The sequence below is a fragment of the Oreochromis niloticus genome, linkage group LG3 (genome assembly GCF_001858045.2).
Source record: "Oreochromis niloticus isolate F11D_XX linkage group LG3, O_niloticus_UMD_NMBU, whole genome shotgun sequence".
NCBI lineage: Eukaryota > Metazoa > Chordata > Actinopteri > Cichliformes > Cichlidae > Oreochromis > Oreochromis niloticus.
The window spans coordinates 24,806,958-24,829,317 of NC_031967.2; the positions used below are offsets into that span (position 1 = coordinate 24,806,958).

Sequence of the window (22,360 nt, forward strand, 5' to 3'; positions counted from 1 at the left end):
TGCTTTATGGGATGCTGCCCTTTCAAACAGTATATGCCAAACAAGCTTCTAAATATGGCATAAAGATTTGGGCACCATGTGATCCCAGGACAAGTTATACCTGGAACATGCAGGTTTATACTGGGAAACCTGCAGACGGTGTTGCTGAAAAGAACCAAGTGAAGTATGAGGATCTGAAGATGATTGGAGGTCTCAGTGACATAAGATGATAATTTCTTCATCTCCTGTGCTCTTGGTCAGGAGCTGCGTCAGAAGCAAGTTTACCTTTGGGATCGTTTCCTCTACAAACAAATGAAATGTGCCTCATCAGTTTGACCAGCAACATCACAGGTGTTACTTTGTGACTGTATATACATTTGAAATGGTTTCAAAACAAATGTTCTTGGTAACTTTGACCCAAATGAGTCTGTGATAAACAGCATATTATCCTTTATCTGATTATTTATTATAGTCAAAATAACCTGGAAATTATGTTTTTCACAACTCAAAGGTGCATAAACTCAGATTAAGAGACAGACAGACCAGAAATAACAGACGTTCAAAAACTGTAATGTTCACAAGAACTTAAGTTGATAAAAAGACCAAACACAACAAGTGGTGATAATAAATCTATTATTATAGTTTTTATGTTATTATAATTTGTATGATGAATCTTGTTTAACAGAAAATGAACACAACATGAGGGTTAAAGAGGAACGTGCAGAGATGACAGTTTGATAAGAGAATCATAAATCAGTGAAATATTTAGTTTGTTAAACAGTCCAATGTGTCACATGCAGGATGACTAATTTCTGTTTGTGTTTGTAGATAAATTACTCAGTGAATGTTTAAAGTGTGATCTGTACTGTAAGAAACTTATTCGTGGTGACAATTGAATGTTTTACCTATTTTGTAACTTCAACAGCAAGTAAACCCAGAGCCACACTGACAGCACAAAGTTCAGTCCTACCAGCAGGGGGCAGTGTGACACTGAGCTGCTCTGTGGAGGGGTCTGCTGGCTGGAAGTTTGACTGGTTCAGACGTGATTCAGTCTCTTCTAAAGCTCAGCTCATGAGAGGAAATGAAGCAAACAGAGTTGTTAGTGTCTCACAAGGAGGTCTGTACCACTGCAGAGGAGGGAGAGGAGATCCAGTTTACTACACAGAGGACAGCCAGTCAGTCAAGATTGGGAAAAATGGTGAGTTTAACATGAAGTCAAATAAATTCCTAATTAAGGAGACAAATGAAGAACAAATGTCTTAACATTTTTGACATTCATAGAGTGGAGTGATATCATCCCAGTGACGCTATCATGTAAGATTTTTCATCCAGATTATCTGGATAAGTTCTCTCAAGTTTTTAATCAGTCTTTTAGTTCTGTCAGCCTTCCAACAAACAGAAAGCCGAAACTGTTTTATTTTTCTGATTTAAATTTTTGGAGAAATTTTGCCATGAAGGAAAGAATCACTTATTGAAATCCAAATATTAGAAATTTTTTGAATTTTTCTTTTCTCATGTTAATTTTTGTTATTCTTCTTATACACAGTTCTTCCTGAAGCAACTGACAGTCTGATGTTTATCTTTTCCTGTAAACTCAACAGCAAGTAAACCCAGAGCCACACTGACAGCACAAAGTTCAGTCATACCAGCAGGGGGCAGTGTGACACTGAGCTGCTCTGTGGAGGGCTCTGCTGGCTGGAAGTTTGACTGGTTCAGACGTGATTCACAGTTTTCTGGAGGTCAGAAAATAGGAGCTGGAACATCAGAGCACACTATCAGTATTTCAGAAGGAGGCATCTATTACTGCAGAGGAGGGAGAGGAGATCCAGTTTTCTCCACAGAGGACAGTGCTCCAGTTACAATTCAGAAACAAGGTGAGGGTGAAATTTTGTTGTGAACTAAAACAAACTTAAGATTTTATTAAAGTAAGACTTTCTAACTATATTTTTTTTTAATCTGTTTTTGTTTACTGTTGATTTGTTTTAAAATATTTGTGTTGATTTGTTTGTTGAACAGTTTTGGCTGCTGTGAAACTGCAGCACAGCTGGTCTCAGATATTCACTGGTGAGACAATCACTCTCAGATGTGAGATTCAGGGAGGTGAAGGAAAGGTGTGGAAATATGAATGGACAGCACCCAACACAAACAGCCCTCCAACATCCAGTGAATACAGGATCAGCAGAGTTTCAGTGTCCCACAGTGGAGACTACAGATGTCGGGGTAGCAGTGACTATCTCTTAACAGGATGGAGTGATGCCTTCAGACTGACAGTTTCATGTAAGTTGGACCATGATTCATGCTGACATTTAATGTTTTCATGTTTACATCTGTCTTAACAGGAAAACTCCAACAATGATCCAGCTGTCTGCAGGCAGCTCAGGACAACAGTTTTTCTCACTGTGCAAACAGAAAGGAGAGACACCATGGAGGCTCTTAAAATATCAGCAGTTTAACCATCATGTTGTGTCCCGGTCAAATGAAACTGAATTGAAAGTTTTTTCTCTGGAAAATTTAGTTTATTTGATCAGATTGACCTAAGATTCTATAACTTTGTCCACAACAAGGATTTCAACAGACACAAAAAGCTGCATTAATTTTGTGTTTTTATTCAACATGTGTATACTCTTTGTGTTTCTGATCAAAAATGTTTGATTATTAGAAATGGATGGAGGAGACCACAAGACAATGCACACACACACACACACACACACACATGTTTCATGTTTTAATGTTTACATCTGTCTTAACAGGAAAACTCCAACAATGATCCAGCTGTCTGCAGGCAGCTGAGGACAACAGTTTTTCTTATAACTCAGCAGTATAATGCATCATAAAACAATATCATTTATTCACAATAAATCAGCAGTCTAATGTAATACAAATCAGTTTAATAACTGTAATAGTTATCACTAGGGATGGGTACCGGTGTCCGGTACCATGATGGCACCGGTTCTGACATAAACGGTAGTAACCAGACCGAAAAGCAGCGCACATTTCGGTGCTTTATTTCGGTGCTTTTTTTTTCCTGAGCCAATTCTAGCCAATCATTTTACGTTTCCGAGGATAGTAGGCGGGGCCAGGTACGTACGTTCTTTCAGAGCAGAGCTACAGATTAAAAATGCCCAAGGCGAAGCGGTCAAAAGTCTGGCTGTACTTCACAGCAAAAGGTGCAAACTCAGCAGCCTGCAACAAGTGCTTTAAGCTGATACTGTGATACTGTCAAAGGAGGTAACACCTCAAATCTGATGAAACACCTGGCGACGCATAGCGTTTTTTTTTTTTTAAAGCCGAGAAATTTGCCGTGTTTGATAGCGTGCTGCGAGACCTCACACCGTGCACATCTACTGCGGGTGTGGTGCCTGTTAGCGGACCTGGAGTTAGCAACATCCCCCCAAAAGAGTAGAGTCCTGGCCCCTAGCCCTGTCAGCGTAGCAGAAATGATGACAGATGATGATGGCAGCAGCAGCCGTTCTCTGCGTGAGTAGCTTCATGTTGTTCGTGTGTAATTCACGTTGAGTAGGCTAACCACATTATTACATTAATGCATGTAAGGTGAACTAGCAAACACCGTCGTAGTTACATGCGGCTGTCTTCTTGTTTGATGGCAGATACTCCCTTCACCCTGGCCAAAAAGGCTAAAATGACCAAAGAAAAAGTGGAAAACAGTTAAACATGAGAGGTTTTTGGACAAATTTTGTGTTTTTTCCATTGTTTAAGCACTGCTTCCAGCCAAGAGTGAGACCATATATGCCCTATAGCTGCAGAAAAGGCTAACATTGTTATCTTTTTACAAAAAAACAGCTGAACATAAGAGGTTTTTGGACCAATTTTGTGTTCTCCATTCTTTAAGCACCGGTTTGAGCACCGTTTAAGCACCGGCACCGTTTCAAAAGTACCGGTTTGGCACCGGTATCGGATAAAACCTAAACGATACCCATCCCTAGTTATCACCTTCTTCTAAGTCAGGAGAATAATGCAAACTAAAACTACATAATGATTTAACAATCTTTAATTAGGGGTATAATGTAGCATAAGATAATATAATAATCTCACACTACTTATTGTAAATTAACTTCTCTGATTTGGATCACTTAAACTTACCTCTAAAAGCAGCTTTACCTGCTAAAATGAACACTCGTGTATAACAGTGCAGTAAATTACACCATACACAATGTAAAATAGACCATAGCAACCCTCCTTTAGTAAGGCAAAATTATGAAAAATAATAATACAATAAAATGGCAGGTTTTAGTATTCAGACAAAACAAAACCACAGCAAGTTACCAACTGTGCATGAATCCCCACATACAACGTCAGTTATAGGAACAACCGGCACAAATACACCCAATGTTGCAGGCCTGTACTGATGCTGGAGAACGTAGCAATCCAATAAGATCTTCAAACCGCAGTCTCTTCAGTCAAAGAGCAAAACAATAAATTAAACCTTGTGAAAATGTGCAACACTCACCAGATTAGTCCAGCTAACAGGTTGTCTTCAGCTCCTCGAGAAGCACCCAGCGTTCAGAATACAGCAGCACAGAGATGATGAAGGTGCGCGATCTCCACGTGGTCCACAGATATTTCTGTCAGGCTCAGGAGAGACTCGGAGGCAGACCGTCACTAGAGTTCACAATTTATTTACACACACACAGTCTCCAAGTGCGAATATATACAGGTGAGGGAAGAACAAGAAGAGGATCTCCAGGGGACACGGGCACGAGAAGGGAAGGGGCTATGTACACAATCCTACAGAGGCTCAGGTTGGCTCGGACTCCGGCTAGCTCACCCAATGGTGGTCCTCAGGCTGGTGAGAATCTGGCACGGAGGGAAAGAACTGGTAAGTCGTAGCACAAAGAAACTCGAGAAGAAAGCTTGATTTGCAGTGACACTGACGAGTGTTACACAATAATCCAGCGAAGAAGCTCTCTCAGCCGCCGCCTTAAGTGAGCGTGGTGATGAGATTATTATTCACAGGTGTCCCAGCCAGGGGCTGGAGTCGTCATGACTCCGCCCCGGTAGAGCGCAGTGCGCAGGAGGAGAGAGAGAGAGAGACGCAACATACTTGTAGCCATAAAGAGACAGCCGAGAAGGCACAGGGTCATGACAATTTCAGATATTTGTTTTCCTTTCCCACATTGCCAGAGGTACTCTGAGCGACTCAGGCACTCAGAGTGACTATGTGGAGTCCGTCTGTCATTATCCAGTCTGGTAACGATCCTCTGCAACTTCTTAAGTAGAGCAGGGCGATGTGACCGAAACTATTTATCACAATATACATTTGACAATTTGCGATAACGATATAACTGACGATATAATTGACACTAGACAAAATACTTTACAACTCCACAACTTTATTAGTGCAAAAAAACCCATCAGTGTATTTTCACTTAAACAAGCAGCTGTTTTTTATGTGCATTAAAGTTATAAAAAAATTAACAGTCCAAATGCAAATTCCTTGCTGACAGTTTAACCAAAAGGCATTTCCAGTGGAAACTGGCCGACATATCCTCAGCATAACCATGTATAATGTCCACACAACTTAAAAAGAGGTTATACACACAATACGATAATATTATGTTAAAGCACAGTACGTATCACTCCGCGAGGCTCCTGCCTACGATAGCCGTAATGCTCCGACAATCCATCAAGCGGTGCGGCGTCGTAGCTTAGCAAAGTCGTACTGAAACATTTGACAGATTTTCGAGCACCGTGTACATAAAATCGGTTTGAGGTCATTAAACACAACCAGAATTCATACATAAGGCACACGGGATTATAAGGGGCACTGTCGATTTTCAGAAAAATCAAAGGATTGATTCTAAATGTGTCATATTTTCCCAAAAAACTCGGTAATAACGACGGCCCGCTAGCATGCTCTACCAAAAATAGTGCTTTGTTGTGTATCTGACGGACGAAAGCTAAACCAGTTCCACACCACTGAAGTTGCAGCATTTTTACAAACCAATCCTGGTTCATCCGTTTCATTCAACGATCCACTTTCACTCTTCTCGTTCTCCGTCACCGCCATGTGCGTATGAAAACAAAAGCACTGCGCATGCGCGTTTTAACCATATTCTAATGCGGTATTTAATTTTATTATCGTTGCCCAACATTATACCGGTATTACCGTGAACGGTATGATATGGCCCAGCCCTATTCTTAAGTTCCACAAAGTTAACAAAACAGCAGTCTACAGTAGTCCTTATTAGCAGCTGGGTTAGCCTCACTCTAACTAAATACTTACACCTGCTGCAGAAAACAAAATGCAGTCCTGCAGCTTCACACTGAAACATTACCCTGTCTTACCAATTTGCTTACAATCACAAACTGAGATTTTTTTCTTGATGAAAAGTCTAAACTCAGTTTTTGGAAATACATCAAAACAAGCTAACTTTGTCATTGCACGCAGCACCGCCCTCAATGCCATGCTATGTCTCAATTCAGGAGCTGCACCCTTTGGAGGCTGCGTTTGAAGGCAGATTATGTCACAGCCAGGCAACGAAGGCTGTCAGAATTTGAAGGCTGCTCCAAATGCGTCCTTTATTTCCCTGAATTTTAAGACTGGGTCGAGTGTATCCTTTGTGGCCCAACCTATCCCAGAATTCATAGCGCGGCTCGACAAATTCCAGTTTCCAACAATGGCTGCATCTACTTAGTTGTAATATTCCTCTTATTACTCTTTTTGATACTTTAATAATTAAATTATTTTTCGCAATATTTCTATAATACTATAAACATATGCACCAATGGCTCATTTGATTATTTCCATATTTACAACAAGTTATTTCAACTGGTTTGATTCTTTTGTTCTTTGTCTAAACTGAACTGCAGATAAACCAAAGGCCAAACTGAGAGCTGATAACACAGCTGTTCCAGTAGGGGGCAGAGTGATCCTGACCTGCTCTGTGAACCCATCATCATCATCTGGATGGAAATACTACTGGTACAGAGATGAGAAATCCTCTGAAGCCCTGACCACACAAGATGCAGTTTTCCATTCAAATGGACAAATCAGTGTCTCACAGGAAGGACTCTACAGGTGCAGAGGAGGAAGAGGAAACCCAGTTTACTACACAGAGGACAGCCAGTCAGTCAGGATTGGGAAAACTGGTCAGTTTAACATGAAGTCAGATAAATTCCTGATTAAGGAGGAAGATGAAGAACAAAAGGCATTAACATTTTTGACATTCATGTGTTTTTATTGTACTTTCTTGAACATTAACAGTCCCAAACAGGCCTGTTGTGACTCTGTATCCAAACTGGTCTGAGATATACAGAGGAGAGACGATCACTGTCAGATGTGAGATCCATGGAGGAGACACTGAGTGGGATTATGAGTGGGAAACAAACAGCAGGATAAAAGCTCCAAATCAAATTGAATACAGGATTAGATCTGCTTCATCATCCAACAGTGGAAACTATCGCTGTAAGGGCAGAATGAAAAGTTCACAGCATAAAACAACAGAGTGGAGTGATTCAGTCACACTGACAGTTTCTGACAGTAAGTAGAGTCATAGTTCATTTAACCTGGAAATAGAAACAGTTTGTAAAAATGTGTTTTTATTAGTACATGTTGAGATATTTGACATGTTTAGATAGTCTCACTCTTAAAGTTCATCATAAATATTTGTGAGTCAACATTTTAGTGACATTGAATTCAGAGTTAAGAGACGAAACATTGAGAGAAAATCTTTGTTGAACAGATAAACCCCGTCCTGTCCTCACTGTGTCTCCATCATGGCTGAGTCCTGGAGCCTCAGTAACTCTGAACTGTGAGGTTGAACATCCGTCTGCAGGATGGAGCTTCTACTGGTATAAAGCTGTTCCTGATCTATCAGAGAAATCCTCCAGTTATGAGCTGCTACCTGATGGCAGTGGGACTGCACAGGACTCCTACATCATTCATGGACAGACACACACAGCAGGATATGTGTGCAGAGCTGGAAGAGGAGACCCAGAGTATCACACTGATTACAGTCAACCAAAGTTTGTCTGGTCTGAGAGTTTTTGTCTCTCATTATTGCTATCAATCTGTTTTTTGTGACTCCTGACATATAATTAGATTTGTAGCCCATAGTGAAAATTCGTTTAATCATAAATAACATAACTGACATACTCTATCTGGTGAGACCCTATGACGTTTCTTGATTAAGCTTAATTTTCTGTTTGTCTCATTTAACATACTAAAATAGGCTGAATTACTTTTCCCCCCCCTTTTATTGATATGAAAAAAAAATAAAACAAGAAAAAAAAACAGGTTTCTATCAGTCAGTGAATTGTTTTAATTCATCCCAAGAGACAAAAAGATGCATTATAAACCACAAAGAAACAGAAAACCATTTTTCCACTGTTATAATCAACCATCCACTTCAGGGTAATTGGAAGGCTGGAGTCCATTAAAGCTGTATAGGGAGAGAGGTGGTGCCAAGGAAACAACCAACCAAACAAATCATTCTCATTCTTTCTAATTCAGTTGAGAAAGGAGGAGAAAACCATGAAAAAGAAGAAGATATGCAGAGGCAGTCACTGGTGGGAATTTGTGTGTTTGCAAAAAAACAAACAATTTGGCACTGTACTAACTGTGCATTACAAAAATGGACGTGAAGTAATATACTTAATGAATTATCTGAAACTATCTGAAACATAACAACCCAAGGAATGCATTTTTTTAATCTGAATTTTGTTGTTACTCCTTTTACATGTTGTTTCCAGATGTTCATTCAGCAGCGTCTCTCACAGTGAGTCCTGACAGAGTGCAACACTTCACCTCTGAATCTGTCTCACTGACCTGTGAGGGAAACTTCACTGAGTGGAGAGTGAGGAAGTTCTCTGAAAAAGGCTTCCTGTCTCACTGTCATGACTGCCAGAAACTGAATGGATCCTCTTATAACATTCACAGCTTACACCAGGGTGTTACAGTGTATTGGTGTGAGTCTGACTCTGGAGAGTTCAGTAATGGAGTCAAACTCACTGTGCAAGGTATTCATTACGTTTTTTTTCTGACTTTAAATTCTTCACAAATCCAATTGCGTGTTTTAACATTCCAGAGCCACCACTCTCCTCAACCTCCTATACCTTATATCATAATATTTACTCACTATTAGGCAGAAAAATTGTTAAAAGGCTAAAACAATTCATATAAATCAGAATGTCGTCGTGTGCTTTATATGAACTTACGGTTGTAAAAAGCAGAGTGAGCTGATTTGGGATGGGAATGAATTTATCTGATCTATAATCTAATATGACCTGACATTTTTTAACTTTAGGTTTTGGATCTGAAAGCAGTTCATTTTTTGTACCACTCATCATCGGGCTTGTTTGTGGAATTGTTCTTTTACTCCTGTTCATCATGTGTTGCAGCAAAAAGATTAAGGGTGAGAACATTTCTGATTGATAATTTAAAGTAATGAAGTAATAAAATATTTACATTCAAATGTAATAATATTTCTCTTTTATAGATTCGTATTGTAACAGGTTGGTGCAAGAGTTTTCTTTCCTTTTAAACATAACAATGCAATATAAAAATCACGTATTGCATTTACAGTATTTCCTACATGTTTTAGACTCATGCAGTCTCTGAACATTGATCAAAGTTCTGCTACACAAGAAACAGTCAGCCAGGATACAACTCAAGTTTACTCATCACTTCTTCACGGTCAGTCCCAGAAATGATTATCTGCCTCTTTTTTTCACTCGTTTTAACGTCTCCTGTTTTCCCTGGTTTGTAGTGGATGCTTCAGTCTATGAAACAATTAGAGGGTCTGGAATCACTCAAAGTGGTATGTATAAACATCTCTTCTTGTTAAAAGCTATAAAAGAATCATTATATCTGACTTAACAAACTTCTTGTCATGACATTATCTCAGGTGGACAAGTGAATGAATACAACAATGTCACATCTACTCTTCAGCTTAAAGTTCTTGATAAGAGGAGGGAGTGTGTAAGATACTAAAAATGCAATTTATTGATTGTTTTTAGTACCCACGAATTTCTAATTTTAGAGAAAGAAAATGTATTGTTTATAAGCACACTAGTACTTTCATCTTTAACAGGAAGACATGATGACAAAGACGAAAGATCTGACTACTATAACCTGAATACTGAATCAGCCACAAGTAAAAATATCACCACTGCAGAGACTGGATCATCAGTAATAAAATTATATTTACAGTAAAATGGATTATATTCGGTGTGTCCTCTGGGCAGAGTAAAAGGACCAGGAGACTTGGTAGGATGAGGAAGTATAGAAAAGTATAAATTACTAAAAGTTAGAATTTTAATAAAGTGTGATAGGCAAGGAGGTGAAGAAAGTAAACAGGGATACTAGAAATCTAGGTGTACATCAGAGAGATAGGTGGCAAACGAAAATGATTACAGGTAGTTGCTGTGCGGCTGGACACTAATGAAGGAGCAAACGAGTTGTATTGATTGGCTGGCAAAGAGACTGATCTGGAAAGAATGTCCAGCAGTTAGGTTGATTAAAGATAGATAATGAGAGTGTATTAACAGGTGAAGAGAGTATTGAGAAGATGCCAGGAGTACTTTGGGGAGATGATAAAAGAAGAAAATGATAGAGAGGGCAGACGGAGGACAGTTAGTGAGTCATCAAGGTCAGAGGATTAGTAAGAAGGAAGTAAGGGCAGTTATGTGGAGGAGTTAAAGTAGAAAGGTGGTTGGTCCATGTGACATAACACTAGCAATATGGAGATATCTAAGAGACAGGGCGGTGAACCTTTTAACTAGATTGTTTAACACAATCTTGTAGAGCAAGAGTCTAGTTGATGAATGGCGAAGAAGTGTACCGTTATTGATTTTCAAGAAAAAGGACGACATGCAGACCTGTAGTAACTACAGAGGGGTAAAGCTGATGAGCCATACCATGAAGATATGGAACAGAATTGTTGAAGGTAGGTTAAGAAGAGAGGTGATGATTGATGAACAGCAGTATGGCTTCATGCTGAGAAAAAGCACTACAGATGTGATGTTTGCTTTTAACTGTTGATAGAGAATACAGAGAAAGTCAGAAGAAGTTGCAGTGCAACTTTGTGGACCTAGAGAAATGTGATAGAAAATGTGGTACGACATGAGGAAGTCAGGAGTGGTAGAGAAGTATGTGAGGTTGGTGCAGGACATGAATGAGGACACAGAGACAGTGGTGAGGTGTGTGGTAGCAGTGACTGATGGGTGATGGGTGCATGATTACATCATGGATCAACTCTGAGCCCCTTCATGTCTGCAGTGGTGACAGACAGGCTGACAGATGAGGCCAGGCAGGAGTGTCTGTGACTGTGTGACTATGATGTTTGCAGACAACACTCCAATCTGTAGTGAGAGTAGGGAGAAAGCAACCCTAGAGAGGTGAAGGTATGTTCTGGAGAAAAGAGGTATGAAAGCCAGTGGAAGTAAGACAGGACGGCTGAAAATACAAGGAGTAAAGACAATAAAGTTAGAGGAGTTTAAATACCTGGCATCAACATCCCAGGTATTTTTGTAAGGTGGATATACTTCACAAAAGATACTGAAGATTGGGGGTTCCAGGCAGGAGGAAAACACGAAGATCTCAGAGAAGATTCATTGATGCAGTGAAGGAGGAGATGCAGAGGGGATGGAGAAAGATTATCTATTTCATTTTATTCCATGCTGCCAAAAGAAGAAAAAGAATTTTAAAGTTTAGAAATTCAGAGTTCTGATTGATTGATACTTAAACAAATATCTAATTAGCCATTGTTGTGTTCATCTGATCTGATTTTGTTTCAGGTCCAAATAGTGCATCATTAACAAAATGAGAGACTTTTGTTCCAGATAAACAGAATCAACTTTCTGGGACATGAAAAACAATATTAGCATTTAAATATTTTGACAACAGACAAAAAACTGCCAGCATTCAGATATCTGATCAAAAGTAATTATGGACCTATGCGTCATATTGAAAGATTGTGTTCCCCATAAATGAAAAGACTGATGATACCATCTAATTAAATACCTTTTATTTATACTTGTGTTGTAAAGAGTGTAAGTTAAATGTTGTGGGATCATTTAAATATATATATATAGATATATATATATATATATGTAGTTATATATATCTATATATAGACACTCTCTACACGTGCTTAACCCTGATGGTTTATTTCACATTTCACTAGTTGGTATAATTTTTTTCTTTATGGTGCTGACATTACATTAGGCCGATAAGAATAACAGAATAAGGCAACTTAGCAGTCAAGCTTCTGATTGGCAATCATGGTTTTACAGTTATTATATTACAGGTGGTCTTGCCTACGATGCCTATTACATCACATCAGTTGAGTTTTTGCATTTTTACAGCAATTTCTTCCTTTCTTTCTTCTAAATTGTATATGTGATACAGCTCTTCACAGGTTATTGTATGAACCTTTATGCTGCTTGTTTTTCTTAGAGGCATGAAAATAGCAATGTGAAGAGACTTCATTTCAAATATCAAGATTATATTGTGATTTTCCTGATTTTACAGTGCTAGTCACGTCTTCTCCAAGGCAATGATAATGCATGAATTATGTGATGACTAAAGATGTAAATATGTAATAAATCTGCTATTAAATCAATCTTAATGTGCTTTATATATTGTACGGGATGCATTTTTTTATTCCACTGCACTTCTGTGTTTTGTCACACATCGATAAAGTGTACTAAATGAACTGAATCATGGTTGAACTGTATGGGAGAGTTTTTATCCCTCTTTTATTGAATGATTGTTGAAACAATAATGAAGCAGAGCCCAGAGAGCTTATATGAGGACGATTACTTTTGGGATGTGAACACTTACAAAAGGGAAAAACTTTTTTTTCTTCAAAAACCAAAAGGAGGTAAATAAAAATATTAATGCAGGTAAAACAGAACTATTTCCTGGCTACTCATTTATTCGGTTGTGTATGATGTAGTATTACGGCCAGTTTAAGGGAAAAAAAATACTATAGTTAATTTTGATAATTAGGTCGAAGTTTCGAGATTAAACTCAAAATATTGTTGAAATGTGGAGATTAAAATTGTAATTTCAAGTCAAACAACTGCCGTGGCTCTACAAATGCCTTGTGTCGACATAATAAACAACCGGTGCCAATCATGTAAATGTTAACTATAACTGGAACTGGAACTTCCTTTTCATCCCATAACATGCTTTATTTAAAGGTTTTAAGCAGCCTGTTAAGTCCATAGCTGAACTCTGAATGTGACACTGTTGTGATGATAACAGCTTCTTGTTGAGATGATGCTGCATGATAAAAAGATTTGTATAAGCTCTCTAAAGACTGTGAGCTATATTAACAGATTAATATGAGTTTAATGTTCTGCATAATCAATCATCAATAAAGATTATTTGTAGTTAAATCATGTGTTGTCACTGTAACACATACATTTATGCTTGCAAAAAAAAAAAATGCATGTCTCATCAACAGATTCATTAATGCCTGCATTGTCACAGAAATTTCACTTTTTTGAGTGAAAAGTTTTAGGACAGATACTTTTGGCACTACACTTACAATTTTAAAACATCCAAGTGCCAATTATACACTCATTCTGATCATATCGCTATACCAAAAAAGCTATAAGACATGATTTATCAGTGTGGGAATTTGTGCAATTTGATGTAAATTGTGTGCCACAGACTTTGTAATTTACATCTGTGTGACTCATTCAAATACTAACCTCCTGAAAGCGAAGGTTTTAGAAAAACTACATATATATATATATACTAAAACTTTTTAACAAAAAGTTCATTTAAGGACGTCTGCTGCTGCAGACGTCCTTAAATGTTCCTTAAATGTTCCTTCTACTTCAAAATTCCAACCTTTGTAATGAAGGGGCATTTTTCATAGGTTTTTCTAATTTAAATGACCTGCAGAAAACAATAGGGTTGTTACAAACTGTGGCAAAGATGTGTGTTTTGAGGTGTGGTCTCTGGCCTGCTGCAGAGGAAGGGTGGCACGGAGGCGTGGTTGAAACACAGGTGTGCTGGGTCAGGTTAGCTGACACTGCTGTCTTTTCAGTGACGGTGGAGCAGGAAGACGTGTGTGTGTGGCAGCAGCCTTGCAGTGAATGTTTCCAGCGTGCAAAGCACCAAAACAACAGAACTGGCTGCTAGAGACAATAAACAAAATTGAGCAAACTGACAATGTTGTGTGTGCATGGGGTCCTTGCCATATCCATCTTCTGCACATTGCAGTTTCAACATGGCAGACATCCAGCATCTCATGGTTAAGGGAACCACAGTAGCATAAACAAGGAAACACAAACCCTGGATTTGCAATTTTGTACATACCTGTTAACGGACTACTGTTTGCAAATAGCAGATAGTCAGTTCCACCATGAATGACTGCCTGCAGAAAGGTCTCCCCTTAATCCTCTGCCACATTCTCCTCCGGGGCCATGACAGCACCAAGGCAGATGTTAAAACCTGAAATGGTGCAAAAAATATACACGTATACAAACTTAGCATAAAAATGTAATGACATTTGTGTCCGGGTGAGTGGCTGCGTTTCCACCTCTGGGCGGAGCCACTCCATTCAGCGTTCTGTCCACACCTTTCAGCAATTAGGCTGCCTGTATTTAAGACCAGCACACTCGATGAGTGTTCGCCAGATCTTCAGCTAATCTGTGTTGGTGTTAGGCTACCAAAGCTCTTGTATGTTCTTGTCACAGATATTTGTCTTGCTTACTTTGTGTCTTCTCTGTTTCCAGTAACCTGCCATTCGGATGCTGGTAGTTTCATTGCTCATAGTTCATGCTTCACGTCTTGTCCAAAGCTCATGTTCGAATTATAGTTCATGATTTTCATGGGTGACAGCCAGTGGGCTGGCCTTGTGTTCTTGTTTTCTTGTTGCCTGTTTCTCTTCAGAAATTGGATGTGCTGTTGGGCCATTTGCCTGCTGACAAACGTGCAGAACTGTCTGCATTAATTAAAAAGTATCCATCTTTGTTTAGAGACACACCTTCCAAAACAACTTTGACAGATCATGATATTGATGTGGGTGATGCAAAACCAATCTGGCAGAGGTTCTACAGAGTCTCTGAGGAAAAGAGAAAAATAATTGATCAGGAAGTTCAGTACATGTTGAAAAACAACATTGCAGTGCCGTTTTCATCAAGCTGGGCTTCCCCATTTTTGTTGGTTGAAAAAGCTGATAAATCACCACGTTGTTGCACAGGTTTTGGCAAAGTAAATGCAGTGACCAAACCTGATTCTGATCCTTTGCCTTATATTGACGATTGTATTGACCAAGTTGGTCGATTTGTGGCAAGTTCGATCTGTTGAAGGGATATTGGCAGGTGCCACTGATTCCCAGAGCTCAGGAAATATCTGCTTTCATCACGCCATCTGGTCTTTATTCATATACAGTCATGGGTTTTGGTTTACGCAATGCTCCAGCTACATTTCAGCAACTCATGAATATGGTTGTTAATGGGCTGAAAGGCTTTGCTGTTTATCTAGATGACGTGGTGGTATATAGTAATACCTGGGAGGATCATCTGGATCGTATTCGCACTTTGTTTGAGCGACTAGTTGGGGGAAATCTGACTATCAACCTGGCGAAATGTGAATTTGCAAAAGCAACTGTGACCTATCTTGGTAAGGTTGTGGGCCAAGGTTATGTGAGGCCGGTTGATGAAAAGGTGTTGGCCATCGAAGAGTTCCCTGTTCCGGTCAATTAAAAAAAGAACTCGTGAGATTTTTGGGTCTGGTCGGTTCTTATCGTTGTTTTTGTCGAAACTTCTCAACAGTGGTTGCTCCTCTGACTGATTTGTTGAAAGCCAAAGTAAAGTTCATTTGGTCTGCAGCATGCCAGTAAGCTTTTAGGAATGTAAAACCTTTATTGTGCTCTGAACCTGTGCTCTAAGAACCCCGTCTGGATCAGCCCTTCAAGCTGTATGTGGACGCAAGCCACATTGGTGCAGGTGCTGTTCTAGTCCAAGCTGACAAGCAAGGTATTGAACATCCGGTTAGTTTCTTTTCCAAGAAGTTCAGCTCCCATCAGCTGAATTATTCAGTCATTGAAAAAGAAGCTTTGGCATTAGTTTTGGCCTTGCAGCATTTCAGAGTATATTTGGATTCTGCTCATTCTGACCATAACCCTCTCACTTTCTTGAACTCATTGCAGAACCCGAATCAGAGGCTCATGCGGTGGGCTCTCTTTTTGCAGCCTTACACTTTGGCTATCCAGCACATTAAGGGCAAAGATAATGTCTTGGCAGATGCTTTATCCCGTGCCCCTTTGTAACCAGCAGCTACACCCTTCATATGCTTTATAGTATGTCCTCTTCAGTATTGTTTTCCCTCCTCTTAAATTGCTCCTAGGTACCAGGGTTGCTGAGGTTGGAGATGAGCTGAAGATCGAAGGACTTTTGAGCATGCAGAAAGGTGTTGAAAATGAGGTTGCGTATGTGTATATATGTTTATGATGTTAATATATAGTTAATATATAGCAATTCATAATGTAAATAATTGTGTTTGCTGATTCAGGGTGAGACCCTGTTCTATGGGGGGGGAGTGTGACAGCCAGTGGGCTGGCCTTGTGTTCTTGTTTTCTTGTTGCCTGTTTCTTGCAGGTAGGTGGAGCTGACCAGCACACCTGAGAAGGCCAGTCCCAGTATATAAAGCCACCTTGACTGAACCTTTGGCTCTCTCTCTCTCTCTGGCACTCATTATGTTCATTTGGTTCTTCAGTTATGGCTGTTGTATTATTTAACTTGTGTTTATGTTTCTTTACCTTATTTCATTAAAAATATCTTACAGCCTTTAAAAGTGTGTGTGGTGTGGAAAATATATCATGAAGCAATATTTTAGCAAAGGCCATATTAATCCAGCTGCTAATAAAATGTGCTAGATCATAGGGTATTAACAGAAATGTTTTGCTTATAACGGCGTACATGCCTGCCCAGTGACAGTCAGAGCAAGATGTAGGAAACTACATTTTCTAGTGCTTATTTCCTGTGTATTTTGTTTGATGCATTTAATAACAGGCCAGTGTATTAAAAAAGGCCACCTTTCAGTTATAAACTGTGTCATAGATCATTAGATTGCTTAGCCAGACTGAAACTGTGCAGAATAGGAAGCTTTGTGCAGACTTGCAGAGAACATTGCCTATTTTTATGCCGCTAAAAGAGAATAAGAGGAAACAGCTTGGGGTGAAAGAGCGTTGAGACTGTAAGTGAGGTGTAAACATTAGTGCCTTAGACGGGGGTTGAAGTTAACTGTCACTGTTGCATGATAATAATACTTTGCCTATGCAGACAGGGCGTGTTCAGCCCTTTAAAATAGTGAAGCCTGTGTGCCTCCTCTTGGAGATCAACACAGAAGGTGGTATTGTGTACATCTCCACATGCATGTGCTTAATAAATAATTGTGGTTGACTGGACCTGCTCTGAGTATTGCTCTGCTCTTTCTTGCTCTTTCTTTTGCTTATTTATTTTTGAAAACGAAAACACTTAAAGCTTAGCTGTGGATCAGAGTGCAGCAGAGCTGGATGTGAGGATGAAGCGCTCTTTGCTCTGTGTACCGGGGCTATTCTGTAAGTACAAAACTGATTTTCTCTGTTTATATGACACTGAATAAAGTAACAGTTTTTCACTGTGTAACTTGGGAGTTTTTGAAGGGAGAACAAGTTTGTCTAAGAATTTGATTGGTGCTACATTGTGTACAATTGTTTTATACTACCAGTTTAAAGTCTATAAGTACATAAATTAGAGAATGAGCATACAGTGTAATCTTTACCTTTTTATAAATGTTTTAGTTCATAATGAGATGATTTTCTGTCACTTTGATGATGTTTCAATCTTGATTTTAGTGCTCAGTACACTCTTCTATGGAAATGCTGAAGGTAAGATGTGTTGTTTTTTCCTTTGTTCCTCTTTTTTTTACATTAACAGTATTGAACTTAGAACCTAAATTATCAGGTAGTATATTTCTATAGATACCAAACAGGTCACTGTAAGAAATGTGGGGGGCTGGTTATCCATGGAGAGAAAGGCCCTGGCTCTCTGTATCTTTCTGGTTTGATGAGGAAAACCAGGAAGTGGGTGAGTTAGAATAAATTTGGGGTTACCAACAGGAAGTAGAAGGGAGAAGTGAACCAGCTGAGTGAGGCCAAGTGGTCAGGATAGATGAGAGTCTAAGAGAAAACAGAGATGGGGCTCAGCAAGAACCGGAGTGAGTACAATTTAACTGAGTATTTGATGTGACAGTGGAGATTTAGGTGCCCAGTATTTAGGGCTGGAGCTGCAGTGCTCCCAGGATACGTGAAGCTTCACCTGTACTGGAACGCAACAGAAAGGGAAAAATGGAAGAGGGGATTACTGGAGGATCAGGTTGAGGGAGCTGATTGTTGGGATTTAGAGATTCCTTTATTGCTGCCATATACTCTGCCTTATGATAAATGCATTAATAACATGTTCTACAGTATTATTTTATCAGTAATATTGTTTACAGGGTTCATATTGCATTGAATATGTTTGTCATCACAGTGACCTTTCTATTTACAGGTGTAGTTATGATTAGTTTATACACATTGCATATCTGTGCTTGTTTAGGGTTGATGTTCTATCCAAGAGGGTTTTAAGCTTCACTGGTGAGAGTGTCCAGGCGATACATGTTGAGGGAAGATGAGAACATAGCAGGTTAATTGCATGCATGCTTACAATACACATAAATCTAGTAGCAGGCCTGAGCGAAGGCCCAAGTGTCTTCTGCTTCTTATTTGAGACTTGCTGTAATTCTGTCTACTTAGTGATTGAGGACGAGGGTCAATTATTAGCCCTTAGAGGCCCTGAAGCTTGAAGTTATTACCTTAAAAGGAAGGTGTTATCAAAAAGAGAAGTTATATGTTTGTTTATAGTTATTAAGATGTACAAGATGTACCCTTGTCTGTTAACAGTGACTGTACACAATGTATTTTTGACTTGTATTGACGTGTATGTGGGGGTGTGATCCTCTATGCTATAAAACCAGAACTCAGTGTATTTTTGTCAGAGCAAAACAGGCCATATGCTGATGGTTGTTCTCCGTTGTCAATAAACTCATCGTTTGATTGCACTTGTCTGGTGCCTCCGTCGTTTGTTGTCTGGTCTGCAGTTGAATGATCTCACTAACAATTTTATATGATACATTTGAAATTAAATTTAATACATTTCAGTTTTAAAACTACCAGGTGAGAGCCAGAGTGTGATTTACTGATACAGATGTAAACCAGTACCACTGATGTCAAAACTAGAACAGATATATTGCCTCACCTGTTTGAGGTACAGACTATCACAATGTACCTTTGTTGTATTAACTGAAAGACTCAAAGGTGTAAACATATATATATATATATATATATATATATGTATATATATAAAAAAACTACACATACAGACAATAATTGAAATAAATACTCTTGGAATCTGTGAATTGCAAGGAATAATACAATTCCCTGGCAGAGACTTAAACACTTCCAGGGATTTAAATAAAGCTGCCAGAGCAGAATATGGATCACAAGACCCAGAAATTCAGTTTCTCTTCATATCTTCATCTTTCTTCTGTGGATAGATGATCCAAATAGTCTTGACTACTTTTTCCCAGCAGTATTACTGATTGTTCACTATTGACCATCCTGTTTTGCCCATGAGGGTAGCGAGTCAGTCACATGACTGAAGACTATCAATACTGTATGGTGAAATAAGTTTAAATTGAATGTGTTATTTCAATAGAACAAGAACAGAATTAAAACCAAATTCAACAAAAATCTCTCAGGTTTGAATCAAAACTACACGTGGAAACTGAGGTCAACAATGATTCAATGTACAAATATCAGTGCAGTTATTAAAAAGATTTTCAAAAATCAAATGTGCAAATATCATATTATTATGAACAAGAGCAGCTTAAAAACAGAAGCAAAATCTAACACATTTCAAGGAAATATATTCAAACTTGCTGAACACTGTAGTGTAATATAATGGCTCTGGGGACTGTCTATTTTTGTTACTGAAAATCATTAAATCATACATCATGCAGTGTAATCAGTGAATCAACAATGTATAACGATATATTTATTGATCTGAACAGAAAAGTAAATAAAAATACAATGAAACAAAAATAACATATTCATTCTGGATCACTGTATCTGATTTTAACTACAATAATATAATAATATGTTTTATGGAAACCATTCGTCTTCTACATTTCTAATCAGCTTGCAGAGGAACAAACACAGCTTATCAAAATATTAAAGTAGTTAACAGATGAGAATCTGCACACTGAATTAATCCTAAAATCAATATGTGAGTTAATTTTAAAGATTGCTGCACAACAAATCATTCACATAATTATGATAAAAAAGTGACATTTTACTTTCTCAGTTCGTAACAGGATCACAGTGAAACTGCAGCACAGCTGGTCTCAGATATTCACTGGTGAGACAATCACTCTCAGATGTGAGATTCAGGGAGGTGAAGGAAAGGTGTGGAAATATGAATGGACAGCACCCAACACAAACAGCCCTCCAACATCCAATGAATACAGGATCAGCAGAGTTTCAGTGTCCCACAGTGGAGACTACAGATGTCGGGGTAGCAGTGACTATCTCTTAACAGGATGGAGTGATGCCTTCAGACTGACAGTTTCATGTGAGTTGGACCATGATTCATGCTGACATTTAATGTTTTCATGTTTACATCTGTCTTAACAGGAAAACTCCAACAATGATCCAGCTGTCTGCAGGCAGCTCAGGACAACAGTTTTTCTCACTGTGCAAACAGAAAGGAGAGACACCATGGAGGCTCTTAAAATATCAGCAATGTAAAGAGGAATGTACAGAGATGACAGTTTGATAAGAGAATGATAAATTAGTAAAATCTTCATTTATTGGCTAATGTGTCACATGCAAAAAAAAATAATTAATCTTTGTGTTTGTAGATAAATTACTCCATGAATGTTTAAAATGTGATCAGTACTGAAATTTATTCTTAATGATGATTTAATGATTTAATGGTTTTGTTTCTTCAACAGCGAGTAAACCCAGAGCCACACTGACAGCACAAAGTTCAGTCATACCAGCAGGGGGCAGTGTGACACTGAGCTGCTCTGTGGAGGGCTCTGCTGGCTGGAAGTTTGACTGGTTCAGACGTGATTCAGTCTCTTCTAAAGCTCAGCTCATGAGAGGAAATAATGCAAAAAGAGTTATTAGTGTCTCACAAGGAGGTCTGTACCACTGCAGAGGAGGGAGAGGAGATCCAGTTTTCTCCACAGAGGACAGTGCTCCAGTTACAATTCAGAAACAAGGTCAGGGTTAAGTTTTGTTGTGAAATAAAACACAAATTAATGATTAAATTGAAATAAGAATTTATAACTATGATTTTTTAATTCATTTTTTTTTTGTTCCCTGTTGATTATTCTTTAAATATTTGATTTTTTGGGAACAGTTTTGTCTGCTGTGAAACTGCAGCACAGCTGGTCTCAGTTATTTACTGGTGAGACAATCACTCTCAGATGTGAGATTCAGGAAGGTGAAGGAAAGGTGTGGAAATATGAATGGACAGCACCCAACACAAACAGCCCTCCAACATCCAGTGAATACAGCATCAGCAGAGTTTCAGTGTCCCACAGTGGAGACTACAGATGTCGGGGTAGCAGTGACTATCTCTTAACAGGATGGAGTGATGCCTTCAGACTGACAGTTTCATGTGAGTTGGACCATGATTCATGCTGACATTTAATGTTTTCATGTTTACATCTGTCTACTAAACTTTGGTGTTTGTAGATTAAAAGGTTAATTACTATTTAAGGTGTGATTTTTTTAATTATTAGTTAATTTATGTTATTATTGTTATTTTCCCTGAAGTAAATGATAATCTAATGTACTTTCCCCCCCTTGTAAACACAACAGCAAGTAAACCCAGAGCCACACCGACAGCACAAAGTTCAGTCATACCAGCAGGGGGCAGTGTGACACTGAGCTGCTCTGTGGAGGGCTCTGCTGGCTGGAAGTTTGACTGGTTCAGACGTGATTCAGTCTCTTCTAAAGCTCAGCTCATGAGAGGAAATGAAGCAAACAGAGTTATTAGTGTCTCACAAGGAGGTCTGTACCACTGCAGAGGAGGGAGAGGAGATCCAGTTTACTACACAGAGGACAGCAGTGACGTCACAGTTAAAGAAATTTGTGAGTTTAAACATTTCATTTAGAGTAAACAGTAAAGTCTAAAACTCTGAGAAAATTCTGAGAATTGCAGTCACCTTCTTCTTATTGTGGATTTTTAAAACAACATATTTTTTTAAATCCTTGCTACTTAAAACCATTAAATCATGTTGTCATGCAGAGTAATCAGTGGGTTAATGATGTCTAAAGTCATTGATCTGAACAGAAAAGTTTATATA

General features: G+C 38.7%; 1 protein-coding gene and 2 long non-coding RNA genes across 4 annotated transcripts in view; all 3 read left to right on the plus strand.

The window, feature by feature from the left end:
• The window catches only part of LOC109194482 (B-cell receptor CD22), a 477,380-nt gene that overhangs the window by 161,719 nt on the left and 293,301 nt on the right, over positions 1 to 22,360 (plus strand). The window lies entirely within an intron of this gene.
• Positions 2,048 to 7,737, plus strand: LOC112846252 (uncharacterized). Its single transcript, XR_003219142.1, has 3 exons — positions 2,048 to 2,256; positions 6,811 to 7,089; positions 7,683 to 7,737. It is a non-coding gene; the product is annotated as an uncharacterized LOC112846252 (long non-coding RNA).
• Positions 8,769 to 10,057, plus strand: LOC102081752 (uncharacterized). 2 transcript variants are annotated; one of them, XR_003219154.1, is made up of 4 exons: positions 8,769 to 8,958; positions 9,246 to 9,353; positions 9,438 to 9,758; positions 9,846 to 10,057. It is a non-coding gene; the product is annotated as an uncharacterized LOC102081752 (long non-coding RNA). The 2 variants fall into 2 exon arrangements; XR_003219153.1 differs by lacking the exon at positions 9,846 to 10,057 and having other exon boundaries at positions 9,438 to 9,634; positions 9,708 to 9,809.